Here is a 16,438-nt window from a genome sequence, read left to right on the forward strand (position 1 = left end):
GATGATCTAACTCTGTCAGTGGGTGTTGAAATATCCCCCTATAATTGTGTGGCTAAGTCTTTTCATAGGTCTAGAAGTACTTGTTATATGAATCTGGGTGCTGCAATTTTGGGTGTGTATATATTTAGGATCATTAAGTCTTCTTGTTGAATTGAACCTTTATCATTATGTAATGCCCTTCTTTGTCCTTTTTTACTGTTGTTGGTTTAAAGTCTGTTTTAGCTGCTATAATTATAGTGTCCTCTGCTCTTTTTTGTTTTCCATTTGTGTGATAGATCTTTCTCCAACTCTTTACTTTGAGCCTATGAGTGTTGTTACATGTCAGATGGGTCTCTTGAATGAACAGATGGATGGGTCTTCTTGTTTTTTGTTTTTAATCCAATTTGCCACTGTGTGCTGTTTAAGTGGGAGTGTTTAGACTATTTACATTCAAGGTTAATTTTTGTTTGTGTGTTTGTTTGTTTTGAGACAGGGTCTCACTCTTTCACCGAGGCTAGAGTGCAGTGGTGTGATCACGGCTTACTACAGCCTCAACCTCCCCAGGCTCATGTCATCCTCCCACATCAGTTTTCTTAGTTTTAGTAGAAATGGGCTTTCGCCATGTTGCCCAGGCTGGTCTCAGACTCCTGGGTTCAAGCAGTCCACCTGCCTCAGCCTCCCAAAGTGTCAGGATTAGAAGCATGAGCCACTGTGCTGGCCTTCAAGGTTAATATTGATATGCGAGGTTTTGATCCTATCTTGAAGCTGTTAGCTAGTTGCTTTGTAGTTTCTATGATATGGTTGCATTATAGGGTATATGGGCTATGTCATTAGATATGTTTTTCTGGTAGCAGATATCATTTTTACATTTTCATGCTTAGAACTCTCTTAAGGATATCTTGTCAGGCTGATCTAGTGGTAACAAATTCTCTTAGTGCTTGCTAACAAATTCTCATAGTGCTTGCTTGTCTGAAAAAGATTTTATTACTCCTTCACTTAGGAAGCATAGTTTGGTGGGAAATGAAATTCTTGGTTGGCTTTTCTTTTCTTTTAGAGTGCTGAAAATAGGCTCCCCTGGTTTATAAGATTTCTGTGAGGAGTCAGCTGTTAGCCTGATAGGATTGCCTTTGTACATGAGCTGACCTTTTTCTCTAGCTTTGATCTTGCATAGTCTGGTGACTCTGCTTTGGTGATGTTCATTTTGTATACTATCTCACAGGTGTTCTCTAGATTTCTTATATCTTGATGTCTACCTTTCTAGCAAGATTAGGGAAGTTTTCTTGAATAATTCCCTAAAATGTTTTCCAGGTTGTTTACTTTTTCTCCTTCTCTCTCAGGAATGTCAATAATTCATAGGCTTGTTCACTTTACACAATGTTGTATTTCTCTTGTTCACTTTTTAAAATTCTTTTTTCTTTATTTTTGTCTGATTTAGTTGAAAAGATTGATGTTCAAGATCTGAAATTCTTTATTCTGTTTGGTCCAGTCTATTGACAAAGCTTTCAATTGTATTTTGAAATTCCTTCAGTGATCTTTTTGATTCTAGAAGTTCTAATTGGTTTCTTTTCAATATGTTTATCTCTTTCTTTATTTCTCTAATATTGATTTTTAATCTTATTTTGGATCTTGTTGAGCTTTCTTGTAATCTATGCTTTGAATTCTTTATCTGTCATTTCTTAGTTTCCATTTTGGTTAGGGACCATTGCTAGAGAGTTAATCTAATCCTTTGGTGGTTCACAGCGTTAAATTTTTTTAAAATGCCAGAAATCTTGTGTTGGTTCCTCCTCATTTGGAGACACTGGTACTTATAATTTTTGTAATTATTTTTTGCAGGTAAGAAGTTTTCTTTTTCTGTAATATTATTATTTTCTTTCCCTCTCCCCTCCTCCCTAGGGGTGTGACTGTAGAGAGTTCTGGGTAGGGTCTTTTGGCCTTGCTTCTATAGCCCTATCCACTTCTGTTGGCAGGTTTTATATTAGGCTGTGGAGTTCAACCAGTAAGCTGGTAGGTGACACTTAGGTAAGAACTGGCTGTGGCCAACACAGCTGGGTAAATACTTGATCCTTGTTTACTGGGAGAAGCTTTCTGTTGCCTCAGGTAATAGACTGATTCCTGGAAATGTGCAGTGGTCTGAGCTCCCTGCTCAGCCTGGGGGGAAAAGGGAAAGATGAGCAGGGCCAGACTGGGCAGGCCTGCCTGTAAGTCCCCTGATGGAAGGCACAAGCACCTGCACTGAGGGAGAATCCAGTGGGTACCCACCAATCTTCCAGAGGTGTGCCTAGGCATGGAGCTGGGAAGCCTCCTCAGCTGCAAGTTCTCTGCGCAAGGTTAGGGACAGACCAGACTCCTAATCTGGAAGAGTTGGTGCCCCAGATGCCTGGAGATCTGCCTGGGCATGGACTGTATAGGGCCCCACTACACCATAGTCTCTGCATAGGAAGGGTGGGCAACTCAGGCTGCTAATCCAGGTGAATGGGTGCTCCAAATGCCTGAAGATCTGCCTGGGCGCATAGCAGACAGGGCCCTACTTTACTGCAATCTCTGCACGGGAAGGGTGGAGTGACTCAGGCTGCTAATCCAAACAAAAATGTGCTCTGAATGCCTGGAGATCTGCCTGGGTGTGGAGCAGACAGGCTCCCCCTATGCCAGGATCTCTGCATAGAAGGGGTGGGGCAACTCACACTGCTAGTCCATATGAGCAAGTGCTCCAAATGCCAGGAGATCTGCCTACGTGAGGAGTAGAGAGTTCTCCATTGTACCTTGATCTATACACAGGAGGAGTGGAGTGGCTCAGGCTGCTGATCTAGGCAAGGGAGTGCTCCAAATACCTGGATTTTTGCCTGGAGATAGAGTGGAGAAGGCCTGCTGCACTGTGATTTCAGGGGAGCAGGCTGGGGCACCTAGCAATGGCATATACTGACCAATTCCAGATTGCCAAGGTGACCGTGGTCACAAGTCTCGTTGCCCAGGACAAACTGTAGCTAGGGTAGCTCTCCTCTGACCCCGGGCCTAAAATGGGGGAGAGCATAATTCCAGTGCTTACACTTTCCACAGTTCTGACTGTGGAGGCCCTTACTCCACTGGAGCAAGATCTCTAGAGTAAGGACTCCAATCTCTCTCCCAAGGCTAAAATGCCTGCATGGCCATGCCACTGGGTCACCAAAGAATGGCTGACTTTGTATGCACCTCAATTTAAAATGGTGTCATTGGCCGGGTATGGTGGCATATGCCTGTAATTCTGGCACTTTGGGAGGACAAGGTGGGAGGATTACGTGAGCCCAGGAGTTTGAGACCATCCTGAGCAATATGATGAGACACTGTCTGTACAAAAAATAAAAAATTAACTGAGTGTAGTGGTGCATGCCTATGGTCCCAGCTACTCAAGAAGCTGAGGTGGGAGGATCATTTGAACCCAGGAGGCTGAGGCTACAGTGAGCTGTGTTAATGCACTGCTCTGCAGCCTGGGTGACAAAGCAAGACCGTGTCTCCAATAAAAATAGATAGATAAATATTTAAAAATCATCTCCTGCTCTCAGTCCCAAGTCTGGGAAAATGCCCACAGCTTTTCCTGATGTCTTTGTCTCACAGTGTCTTCACGCCTCTCCTCAAGTTAACTCCAGGGCTTGGGAGAAATGAAGTACTGTCCCTTGGCATGGGGTACATGGATCCCAGGGGAAAAGTGAGTCACAGAGGGAGGCTCTCTGCCACTCTCACGTATGGCGCTTCACTCTTATCAGCTGAATGCTGTCCTGGGGGCTGTTTGCCTGTGTTTTTCATGATTCTGATGGATTCCCATTTTCCTTTCTTTTTTCTTTTATTTTTGAGACAGGCTAGAGTGCAGTGACATAATCACAGCTGACACTGCAGTCTTGACCTCCTCTGCTCAAGCAATCATCCTACCTCAGCCTCCCAAGTAGCTGTTACTACAGGCATACACCACCACATCTGGCTAATTTTTTAAAAAAAATATTTTTGTAGAGATGGTGTTACAAGAAAGGGATCCTGATCCAGACCCCAAGAGAGGTCTGTAGACCCCAAGAAAGAATTCAGGATGAGTCCATAAAGTGAAAGCAAGTTTATTAGGAAAGTAGGGGAATAAAAGAGTGGCTATTCCATAGACAGAATAGCCCCTTGGGGTTGCTAGTTGCCCATTTTTGTGGTTATTTCTCGATGATATGCTAAACAAGGGGTGGATTATTCATGCCTCCCCTTTTTAGACCATATAAGGTAACTTCTTCGTGGTTATAAACTCATGGTGCTGGTGGGAGTGTAGCAGTGAGGACAACCAGAGGTCACTCTCCTCGCCTTCTTGGTTTTGGTGGGATTTGGCCGGCTTCTTTTGCTTTTATCAGCGAGGTCTTTATGACCTGTGTCTCTTGACAACCTCCTATCTGGTCCTGTGACCAATGCCTTAACCATCTGGTACTGCAGCCCAGTAGGTCTTAACCTCATCTTAGCCCCTATTTAAGATGGAATTTCTCTGGTTCAGATGCCTCTGATGGATAGAATTATTGAACTTGGATGCCCGTGTTAAGTAACTATATATTAAGTGTTGGCTTTAAGTTGGACAACCAGCACACAGAGGGTGTATCTTCACATAGCAGTGTTATGATGGTGCTGTTGGTACAAGCTGTGGGCATCTCTTCTTCCCCACCTGGCTTCCCTGCAAAAATGACTTTTTTTTGTTTTTGTACTTTTCAAGTGAACATTGCAAATTGGGAAGAAGAAAGGCCTATTACTTCTCAGCATGAAGCTTGCTATTATTACCTTTTTCTCCTAAAGACCATCTCGGCTCAGTTACAGGTTTAAACAATAGAATTCACAAATAATCTGTGAATGGTGTGGTGAAGTAAAGCAGGGTTATTTTCTGAAAATGAAAATGAAGAGATAAACACGTCTACTAAGAAATATTTAAATGCTTTAATGTACCAGAGACATTTTAAGTTATATTTCTTGATAAATAATTATGTTTAATAGATATATCTTCCAGAATTCTCCCTTTTAAAATGCATATTAAGGAAAGAAAGTTGGAAGGTAGAAATTCTTGTTCTATAACTGCTGACATTGATACTCTGTCATGGTATTTGTTAGGTAAGGAATGTGCATTCAAACCGCTGAATCTTTTTTATATTGAAAACTTTAAAATGGTTTTAAAATGGTTTTAAAACTTTAAAATGTGCTATCTATGTTGTAAGAAAACTGAACTCGGGTCACTGTGGCTTGGGGATTCATAATCTAAATGGAAACTATGGCTTCTTTCAACAAAGACAAGAACCCTCTGAAGTTAGTTAAAATGGAAAAGGAGGAATGGAAAGGCTCATTACATTTGAATGACAAGTATAGTAACTGATTGCAGTTCCTAATTAGGTTGATCTTTACTGCCTAGTAAAAGTCAATAACAAGTCCAAAACGGTAACTCCTGGTGAGTTAACCGATCACAACCTTACGGTAATGTTTCTAAATCTTATGTTATATAGACTAGAGTATATTCAACAGGATTTCCCAGATTGTCCCCACAACTCTGGCTCTCCTCTAACATAAGTTGCTATTCTTGCCAGGGGGCCCATTTCCTATTTTTCTTTTACCTCTGCCTTTTAATAATGGTGTCACACTGGGACAATGGCTGTCAGTGGGGTGGATGGGATCAACAGGGTACAGGTAGGTGCCCTTTTAGCAAAGCTGGAAGGAGAACAGTGTAATTCAAAGGGTTTTAGCAATGAAAGGAGGCATCTTTGGGGCCCAAGGCAGGTAAAGTTAGAAATCCAGGAAGCCTATTTAGGTGAAGCATCATGGATGGAAATACAGAAGCAAACCCTCCAAGCATGGAAATGTGTGTTATAATTTGTTTTTCAAAACATTTATTAATTGACTACTGTATGTCAGGCACTTGATGAAGACAAGATCTCTGCTTTCATGGAACTTATTCTAATAGGGGAGACAGATAACAGAGAAACAAGTGAATATATAATCTAATGTCAGCTGAAGATAAGCAAATAAAACCAGGTAAGGGAATCAAGAGTGACTAGGGATTTGGGGTGTTGAGGTGGGGTGTGGAGAGATAGAAAATGCCTTTCTGAGATGTTTTTCAAGCATAGACCTTAGTAAAGTAAGTTGAAATTCTTCTGGATATCTGGGGCTAGAACACTGCAGCCCAGGGAAAGGATTAGTTATTCAAAGATGACACATTTTGGTGTTGATTTGCATTTTCCTACTGGCTAATAATGTTGAACATTCTACATGTGTTTGTTTTCCATCTGCGTATACTGTTGATAAAATGTCTTTTCACATCTTTGGCCCATTTTCTAATTGGATTTTGTTTTTACTCTTGAGCTTTTAGAGTTTTTTTATTTTTCTTCTTCTTCTTTTTCTTTGAGGCAGAGTGTTGCTCTGTGGCCCAGGCTGCAGTGCAATGGTGAGATCCCAGCTCACTGCAATCTCCGCCTCCCAGGTTCAAGTGATTCTCCTGCCTCAGCTTCCTGAGTAGCTGGTACTATAGGCGCGTGCCACTACGCCTGGCTAATTTTTGTATTTTTTGTAGAGACAGGATTTCGCCATTATTACTGAGGCTGGTCTCCAACTCCTGACCTGCCTTGTGCTAGTATTACAGGTGTGAGCCACTGCGCCCAGTCTGAGAGTTCTTTATATAACCTTTTGTCAGATAAGTAGTATGGAAATATTTGCTCCTACTCTGTAGCTTATCTTTTTTATCCTCTTAACAGAATCTCTTCATAGATCCTAACCCTAGCTATGAATTTTCTGTTAGCTAATCACGTCATCTGCAAATAGACACAGTTTTATTTGTTGTTTTATGACCTGTATGTGTTATGTTTCCTTTTGTGCCTTATTGCCCTGATTAGAATTCTGTTGAATAAGAATGGTAAGTGTGAACATCCTAGTCTTGTTCATGATGTCAAGGGGAAAGCATTCAGTGTTTCCCCATCAGGTATAATGCTAGCTGTGAGAGTTTTTTGAAGATGCTTTTTGTCAGATGGAGTAAGTGTCCCTCTATTTCTATTGCTTGGAGAGTTTTTATCATGAATTTTGTGAAATGCTTTTTTAAACATTAATTTATATGATCATGTGATTGTTTTTCTTTAACCTGCTAATATGGTGGGATACATTGATGGATTTAAAAATATTAACCACTTTTTCCTGGCCAGGGGAGGTTGGGGCGCGCAGCACCTGGAAAATCCGGTGACTCCCACCCTAGTGCTGCACTTTGCCAGGGGTCTTGGCTAATGGCACACCGGGAGATTGTATCCCGCACCTGGCCCGGAGGGTCCCACGCCCACGAGGCCTCCCTCATTGCTAGTGCAGCAGTCTGGGGTCTGGCTACAGGGTGACAGCGAGGCTGGGGGAGGGGCGCCCGCCATTGCTGAGGCTTAAGTAGGTAAACAAAGACACCAGGATGCTTGAATTGGGTGGAGCCCACCACAGCTCAAGGAGGCTGGCCTGCTTCTGTAGACTCCTCCTCTGGGGACAGGGCATAGCTAAAAAAAAAGCAGCAGAAACCTCAGCAGAGGTAAATGCCCCTGTCTGACAGCTTTGAAGAGAGCAGTGGCTCTCCCTGCACAGAGGTTGAGATCTGAGAATGGACAGACTGCCTGCTCAAGTGGGTCCCTGACCCCTGAGTAGCCTAAATGGGAGACATCCCCACTAGGTACAGACTGACACCTCACACCTCACACGGTGGGGTACACCCCTGAGATGAAGCTACCAGAGCAAGAATCAGACAGCAACACTCGCTGTTCAGCAATATTCTATCTTCTGCAGCCTCTGCTGCTGATACCCAGGCAAACAGGGTCTGGAGTGGACCTCAAGCAAACTCCAACAGACCTACAGCTGAGGATCCTGACTGTTAGAAGGAAAACTAACAAACAGAAAGGACAACCACACCAAAACCCCATCAGTAAGTCACCATCATCAAAGACGAAAGGCAGATAAAACCATAAAGATGGGGAAAAAGCAGTGTAGAAAAGCTGGAAATTCAATAAAACAGAGTGCATCTCCCCCTCCAAAGGAACACAGCTCATCGCAAGCAACGGAACAAAGCTGGCCGGAGAATGACTTTGACGAGTTGAGAGAAGGCTTCAGTCGATGAAACTTCTCAGAGCTAAAGGAGGAACGATGTAACCAGTGCAAAGAAACTAAAAATCTTGAAAAAAGAATGGATGAATGGATAACTAGAATAATCAATGCAGAGAAGACCTTAAAAGAACTCATAGAGATGAAAACCATAACACAAGAACTACCTGACAAATGCACAAACTTCAGTAACCGACTTGATCAACTGGAAGAAAGAGTATCAAAGATTGAAGATCAAATGAATGAAATGAAGTGAGAAGAGAAGTGTAGAGAAAAAAGAGTAAAAAGAAATGAACAAAGCCTCCAAGAAATATGGGATTATGTGAAAAGACCAAATCTACATCTGATTGGTATGCCTGAAAGTGATGGGGAAAATGGAACAAGTTGGAAAACACTCTGGAGGATATCATCCAGGAGAACTTCCCCAACCTAGTAAGGCAGGACAACATTCAAATTCAGGAAATACGGAGAATGCCACAAAGATACTCCTCGAGAAGAGCAACTCCAAGACACATAATTGTCAAATTTACCAAAGTTGAAATGAAGGAAAAAATGTTAAGGGCAGCCAGAGAGAAAGGTCGGGTTACCCACAAAGGGAAGCCCATCAGACTAACAGCAGATCTCTGGTCAGAAACTCTCCAAGCCAGAAGAGAGTGGGGGCCAATATTCAACATTCTTAAAGAAAAGAATTTTGAACCCAGGATTTCATATCCAGCCAAACTAAGTTTCATAAGTGAAGGAGAAATAAAATCCTTTACAGACAAGCAAATGCTTAGAGATTTTGTCACCACCGGGCCTGCCCTACAAGAGATCCTGAAGGAAGCACTAAACATGGAAAGGAACAACTGGTACCAGCCATTGCAAAAACATGTCAGTATATAAAGTCCATCAATGCTAGGAAGAAACTGCATCAACTAGCGAGCAAAATAACGAGCTAATATCATATTGACAGGATCAAGTTCACACATAACAATATTAACCTTAAATGTAAATGGACTAAATGGTCCAACGAAAAGACACGGACTGGCAAATTGGATAAAGAGTCAAGACCCATCAGTTTGCTGTATTCAGGAGACCCATCTCACATGCAGAGACACATATAGGCTCAAAATAAAGGGAAAGAGGAAGATCTACCAAGCAAATGGAAAACAAAAAAAAGCAGGGGTTGCAATCCTAGTCTCTGATAGAACAGACTTTAAACCAACAAAGATCAAAAGAGACAAAGAAGGCCATTACATAATGGTAAAGGGATCAATTCATGAAGAAGAGCTAACTATCCTAAATATATATGCACCCAATACAGGAGCACCCAGATTCATGAAGCAAGTCCTTAGAGACTTACAAAGAGACTTAGACTCCCATACAATAATAATGGGAGAATTTAACACCCCACTGTCAACATTAGACAGATCAAGGAGACAGAAAGTTAACAAGGATATCCAGGAATTGAACTCAACTCTGCACCAAGTGGACCTAATAGACATCTACAGAACTCTCCACCCCAAATCAACAGAATATACATTCTTCTCAGCACCACATCACACTTATTTCAAAATTAACCACATAGTTGGAAGTAAAGCACTCCTCAGCAAATATAAAAGAACAGAAATTATAACAAACTGTCTCTGAGACCACAGTGCAATCAAACTAGAACTCAGGACTAAGAAACTCACTCAAAACCGCTCAACTACATGGAAACTGAGCAACCTGCTCCTGAATGACTACTGGGTACATAACGAAATAAAGGCAGAAATAAAGATGTTCTTTGAAACCAATGAGAACAAAGATACAACATACCAGAATCTCTGGGACACATTTACGGCAGTGTGTAGAGGGAAATTTACAGCACTAAGTGCCCACAAGAGAAAGCAGGAAATATCTAAAATTGATACCCTCAATTAAAAGAACTAGAGAAGCAAGAGCAAACACATTCAAAAGCTAGCAGAAGGCAAGAAATAACTAAGATCAGAGTAGAACTGAAGGAGATAGAGACACAAAAATCCCTCCAAAAAAATCAATGAATCCAGGAGCTGGTTTCTTGAAAATATCAACAAAATAAATAGACTGCTAGCAAGACTAATAAAGAAGAAAAGAGAGAAGAATCAAATAGACGCAATAAAAAATGATTAAGGGGATATCACCACCAACCCCACAGAAATACAAACTACCATCAGAGAATACTATAAACACCTCTACGCAAATAAACTAGAAAACCTAGAAGAAATGGATAATTTCCTAGACACTTACACTCTCCCAAGACTAAACCAAGAAGAAGGAGAATCCCTGAAGAGACAAATAGCAGGCTCTGAAATTGAGGCAATCATTAATAGCCTACCAACCAAAAAAAGTCCAGAACCAGACGGATTCACAGCTGAATTCTAGCAGAGGTACAAGGAGGAGTTGGTACCGTTCCTTCTGAAACTATTCCAAATCACTAGAAAAAGAGGGAATCCTCCCTAATTCATTTTATGAGACCAACATCATCCTGATACCAAAGCCTAACAGAGATACAACATAAAAAGAGAATTTTAGACAAATATCCCTGATGAACATCGATGCAAAAATCCTCAATAAAATGCTGGCAAACCAAACCCAGCAGCACATCAAAAAGCTTATCCACCATGATCAAGTGGGCTTCATCCCTGGGATGCAAGCCTGGTTCAACATATGCAAATCAATAAACGTAATCTAGCATATAAAGAGAACCAAAGACAAAAACCAGTTGATTATCTCAATAGATGCAGAAAAGGCCTTTGACGAAATCCAACAGCCCTTCATGCTAAAATCTCTCAATAAATTCGGTATTGGTGGAGCGTATCTCAAAATAATAAGAGCTAGTTATGACAATCCCACAACCAATATCATACTGAATGGGCAAAAACTGGAAGCATTCCCTTTGAAAACTGGCACAAGACAGGGATGCCCTCTCTCACCACTCCTTTTCAACATAGTGTTGGAAGTTCTGGCCACGGCAATCAGGCAAGAGAAAGAAATAAAGGGTATTCAATTAGGAAAAGAAGAAGTCAAATTGTCCCTGTTTGCAGATGACATGATTGTATATTTAGAAAACCCCATGGTCTCAGCCCCAAATCTCCTTAAGCAGATAAGCAACTTCAACAAAGTCTCAGGATACAAAATCAATGTGCAAAAATCACAAGCATTCTTATACACTAGTAACAGACAAACAGAGAGCCAAATCATGAATGAACTTCCATTCACAATAGCTTCAAAGAGAATAAAATACCTAGGAATCCAAACTTACAAGGGATGTGAAGGACCTCTTCAAGGAAAACTACAAACCACTGCTCAGTGAAATAAAAGAGGACACAAACAAATGGTAGAACATACCATGCTCATGGATAGGAAGAATCAATATTGTGAAAATGGTCATACTGCCCAAGGTTATTTATAAATTCAATGCCATTCCCATTAAGCTACCAATGACTTTTTTCACAGAATTGGAAAAAACTGCTTTAAAGTTCATATGGAACCAAAAAAGACCCCACATTGCCAAGACAATCCCAAGCCAAAAGGACAAAGCTGGAGGCATCTCGTTACCTGACTTCAAACTATACTACAAGGCTACAGTAATGAAAACAGCATGGTACTGGTACCAAAATAGAGATATAGACCAATGGAACAGTACAGAACCCTCAGAAATAATACCACACATCTACAACCATCTGATCTTTGACAAGCCTGACAAAAACAGGAAATGGGGAAAGGATTCCCTATTGAATAAATGGTGCTGGGAAAATTGGCTAGCCATAAGGAGAAAGCTGAAACTGGGTCATTTCCTTACTCCTTATATGAAAACTAATTCAAGATGGATTAGAGACTTAAATGTTAGACCTAAAACCATAAAAACTCTATAAGAAAACCTAGGTAATACCATCCAGGACATAGGCATGTGCAAGAACTTCATGTCTAAAACACCAAAAGCAATGGCAACAAAAGCCAAAATTGACAAATGGGATCTAATTAAACTAAAGAGTTTCTACACAACAAAAGAAACCACCATCAGAGTAAACAGGCAAGCTACAGAACGGGAGAAAATTTTTGCAATCTACTCATCTGACAAAGGGCTAGTATCCAGAACCTATAAAGAACTCAATCAAATTTACAAGAAAAAAACAAACAACCCCATCAAAAAGTGGGCAAAGGATATGAACAGACAATTCTCAAAAGAAGACTTTCATACAGCCAACAGACACATGAAAAAATGCTCATCATCAGTGGCCATCAGAGAAATGCAAATCAAAACCACAATGAGATACCATCCCACACCAGTTAGAATGGCAATCATTAAAAAAATCAGGAAACAACAGGTGCTGGAGAGGATGTGGAGAAATAGGAACTCTTTTACACTGTTGGTGGGACTGTAAACTAGTTCAACCATTGTGGTAGACAGTGTGATGATTCCTCAGGGATCTAGAAGTAGAAATACCATTTGACCCAGCCATCCCATTACTCGGGATATACTGAATGGATTATAAATCATGCTGCTATAAAGACACATGCACACGTATGTTTATTGCGGCACTATTGACAGTAGCAAAGACTTGGAATCAACCCAAATGTCCATCAGTGACAGACTAGATTAAGAAAATGTGGCACAGCCTTTCGCTGCTGCGGCCGCAGCCATGAGTATGCTCAGGCTTCAGAAGAGGCTCGCCTCTAGTGTCCTCCGCTGTGGCAAGAAGAAGGTCTGGTTAGACCCCAATGAGACCAATGAAATCGCCAATGCCAACTCCCGTCAGCAGATCCGAAAGCTGATCAAAGATGGGCTGATCATCCGCAAGCCTGTGACAGTCCATTCCCGGGCGCGATGCCGGAAAAATACCTTGGCCCGCCGCAAGGGCAGGCACATGGCATAGGTAAGCGGAAGGGTACAGCCAATGCCCGAATGCCAGAGAAGGTCACGTGGATGAGGAGAATGAGGATTCTGCGCCGGCTGCTCAGAAGATACCGTGAGTCTAAGAAGATTGATCGCCACATGTATCACAGCTTGTACCTGAAGGTGAAGGGGAATGTATTCAAAAACAAGCGTATTCTCATGGAACACATCCACAAGCTGAAGGCAGACAAGGCCCGCAAGAAGCTCCTGGCTGACCAGGCTGAGGCCCGCAGGTCTAAGACCAAGGAAGCACGCAAGCGCCGTGAAGAGCGCCTCCAGGCCAAGAAGGAGGAGATCATCAAGACTTTGTCCAAGGAGGAAGAGACCAAGAAATAAAAGCTCCCCCTTTGTCTGTACATACTGGCCTCTGTGATTACATAGATCAGCCATTAAAATAAAACAAGCCTTTATCTGCTAAAAAAAAAAAAAAAAAAAAAAAAAAAAAAAAAAAAAAAAAAGAAAATGTGGCACATATACACCATGGAATATTATGCAGCCACAAAAAGGATGAGTTTGCGTCCTTTGTAGGGACATGGATGCAGCTGGAAACCATCATTCTCAGCAAACTATCGCAAGAACAGAAAACCAAGTACCACATGTTCTCACTTATAGGTGGGAATTGAACAATGAGATCACTTGGACACAGGAAGGGGAACATCACACACCGAGGCCTATTGTGGGGAGTGGAGGTGGGGAGGGATAGCATTAGGAGATATACCTAATGTAAATGACGAGTTAATGGGTGCAGCACACCAACATGGCACATGTATACATATGTAAGAAACCTGCACGTTGTGCACATGTACCCTAGAACTTAAAGTACAATAATAGAAAACAAACAAAAAAAGCAGTAGGCAAGGAAAAAAAATATTAACCAGTTTTGCATCTCTGGAATAAAATCCTGTTGGTCGTGGTGTACAGTTTCTTTGTGTGTGTTTGTGAATTCTATTTGCTAATATTTTTTAAAGTGTTTTTGGATCTACAATTAAGAGGGTAATTTTTCTGTCGTCTCTTTTTTTTTTTTTTTTTTTTAACTGTCTTTGCCTGGTTTTTGTATTACAGTAATACTATTTTTATGAAATGAATTTAGAAGCATTTCCTTCTCTTCTATTTTCTGGAAGATGTTGTGTGGAAGGATGTTAATTGTTTTTAAGTACTTGGTATAATTCTTTAGGGAAACTACCTAGGATTGGAAATGTCTATTTTGGGAGTTTCAAATTATGAATTTAATTTCCTTAATAGTTATAAGACTCTTCTAATGATCTATTTCATATTGGGCAAATTGTGATTCACCCTATATATATTTTTCAGAGAATTGGTCAATTTCAAGGAATTGGTCCACTTAAGCTAACAGCATATTTATATATGTAGAGTTGTTCCTGGTATTCCTTTATTACCTCTTTGATGTATGTAGGTTTTGTATTAATCTCTCCTGTTTTATTCTTGATATGAGTAATTTATGTATTCTATTTTCTTTGTCAGTCTTGCAAGAAGTTTGTTAATTTTATTGATTTTTTTTCAAGGAAGCAATTCTTTGATTTTCTATATTGTTTTCTGTTTTCAGTTTCATTGGTTTCTACTTTTATCTTTTTAATTTCTTCCCTATGCTTGTTTTGAGTTTATTTTGCTTGTCTTTTGCTAGATTATTGAGAGAAGGTTAGATAGTTGGTTTGAGATTTTTCCTCTTTTCTAAAGTATGCATTTAGTGCTATAAAATTTCCTCTCAGTACTGCTTTAACTGTGTCTCACAAATTTTATATGTTTTAGTTTCATTTTTATTCTGTTCTATTTTACGATATTTCTTGAGACTTTGTCATTGATAGGTTATTTATAAGTGAGTTATTTAGTTTCCAAGGATTTGGAGATATTTTCTTGTTATATTTCTGTTACTGATTTTGAGTTTATTTCCACTATGGTTGAAGAATAAACACTATATGATTTTAGGTATTTTAAATTTGTTGAGATTTGTTTTATGGACAATGATATAGTTTATCTTGATGTATGTTCCACAGACACTTGAAAAGAATATGTAATGTTATTGTTGATGGTGTTTTTGAGTTCTTATATATCGTTGTTGATTTTCTGTCTTGTTTTTCTCTCAATTGTTGAGAGAGGGATAATGAAATCTCTAAGTATATTTGTGAATCTATTTTTCCTTTCATTTCTATCAGTTTTTGTTTCTTATATTTTTCAGATCTGTTGTCTGGTGCATACACGTTAGGATCACTGTGTTTTCTTGGTGTAGTGACCCTTTTATAATTATAAAATGTCTCTTCCTATCTCTGTTAGTTTTCTTTGCTCTGATGTCTAGTTTATCCGATATTGATTGCTACTTCTGCTTTCTTTTAATTAATGTTTGCATAATATATCTTTTTTCTTCCTTTTATTTTCAACTTGCCAATGTCATTATATTTGATCCAGTTTGTTATAAAACTCGTGTGGTTGGGTCATATATTTTAATCCAGTCTGCCAATTTGTTTTTAATTGGTATATTTAGACCATTTAACAAAACTTTTTATATATTAGGACACAAGCCTGCTATTTTAGTTTTTGCTTTCTCTTTGTAGACTCTGTTTTTCATTTATCTGTTTCTTTTATCCGGCCTTTCTGTGAATTACTTGAGCTTTTTTTTAGAATTCCATTTGATTTATTTAATAGCACTTTTTTTTTTTCTTTTTTGAGATGGAGTCTTACTCTGTTGTCCAGGTTGGAGTGCAGTGGTAGGATCTTGGCCCACTGCAATCTCTGCCTTCCAGGTTCGAGCAATTCTCCTGTCTCAGCCTTCTGAGTAGCTGGTACGACAGGTGTGCACCACCATGCCTGGCTAATTTTTATATTTTTTAGTAGAGACAGCTTTCTCCATGTTGGCCAGGCTGGTCTTGAACTCCTGGCCTCAGGTGATCCACCTACTTCGGCCTCCCAAAGTGCTGGAATTACAGACATGAGCCACCGCTCCCAGCCCTTACAGTGTTTTTAAATGTATCTTTTTATATAGTTTTTTCAGTAGTTACACTAGATATTATATATAACAACTGATATATAATATGTTGTATACATAAATTATGTAATACATGTTATATATGTAATATATATTTACATATAATATGTACAGATTTATATGTAATAACATGTAATAACTTATCTCAATCTACTGATATAATTTTTTTTTTTTTTTTTTGAGACAGAGTCTCACTCTGTCGCCCAGGCTGGAGTGCAGTGGCCGGATCTCAGCTCACTGCAAGCTCCGCCTCCCGGGTTTACGCCATTCTCCTGCCTCAGCCTCCCGAGTAGCTGGGACTACAGGCGCCCGCCACCTCGCCTGGCTAATTTTTTTTATTTTTTAGTAGAGACGGGGTTTCACCTGGTTAGCCAGGATGGTCTCGATCTCCTGACCTCGTGATCTGCCTGTCTCGGCCTCCCGAAGTGCTGGGATTACAGGCTTGAGCCACTGCACCCGGCCTACTGATGTAATTTTAA

The 16,438-nt window shown here is 40.2% G+C and overlaps 1 protein-coding gene and 1 pseudogene across 3 annotated transcripts in view; both read left to right on the plus strand.

Annotated features, from left to right (window-relative positions):
• SCFD2 (sec1 family domain containing 2) overlaps positions 1 to 16,438 on the plus strand; it is a 562,438-nt gene that overhangs the window by 37,807 nt on the left and 508,193 nt on the right. The window lies entirely within an intron of this gene.
• LOC117085619 lies at positions 12,687 to 13,376 on the plus strand (annotated as a pseudogene). Its single transcript, XR_004438016.1, has one exon. The product of XR_004438016.1 is annotated as a 60S ribosomal protein L19-like (transcript).

The sequence above is a fragment of the Trachypithecus francoisi genome, unplaced genomic scaffold, assembly GCF_009764315.1.
Source record: "Trachypithecus francoisi isolate TF-2019V2 unplaced genomic scaffold, Tfra_2.0 Lachesis_group1, whole genome shotgun sequence".
Taxonomy (NCBI): domain Eukaryota; kingdom Metazoa; phylum Chordata; class Mammalia; order Primates; family Cercopithecidae; genus Trachypithecus; species Trachypithecus francoisi.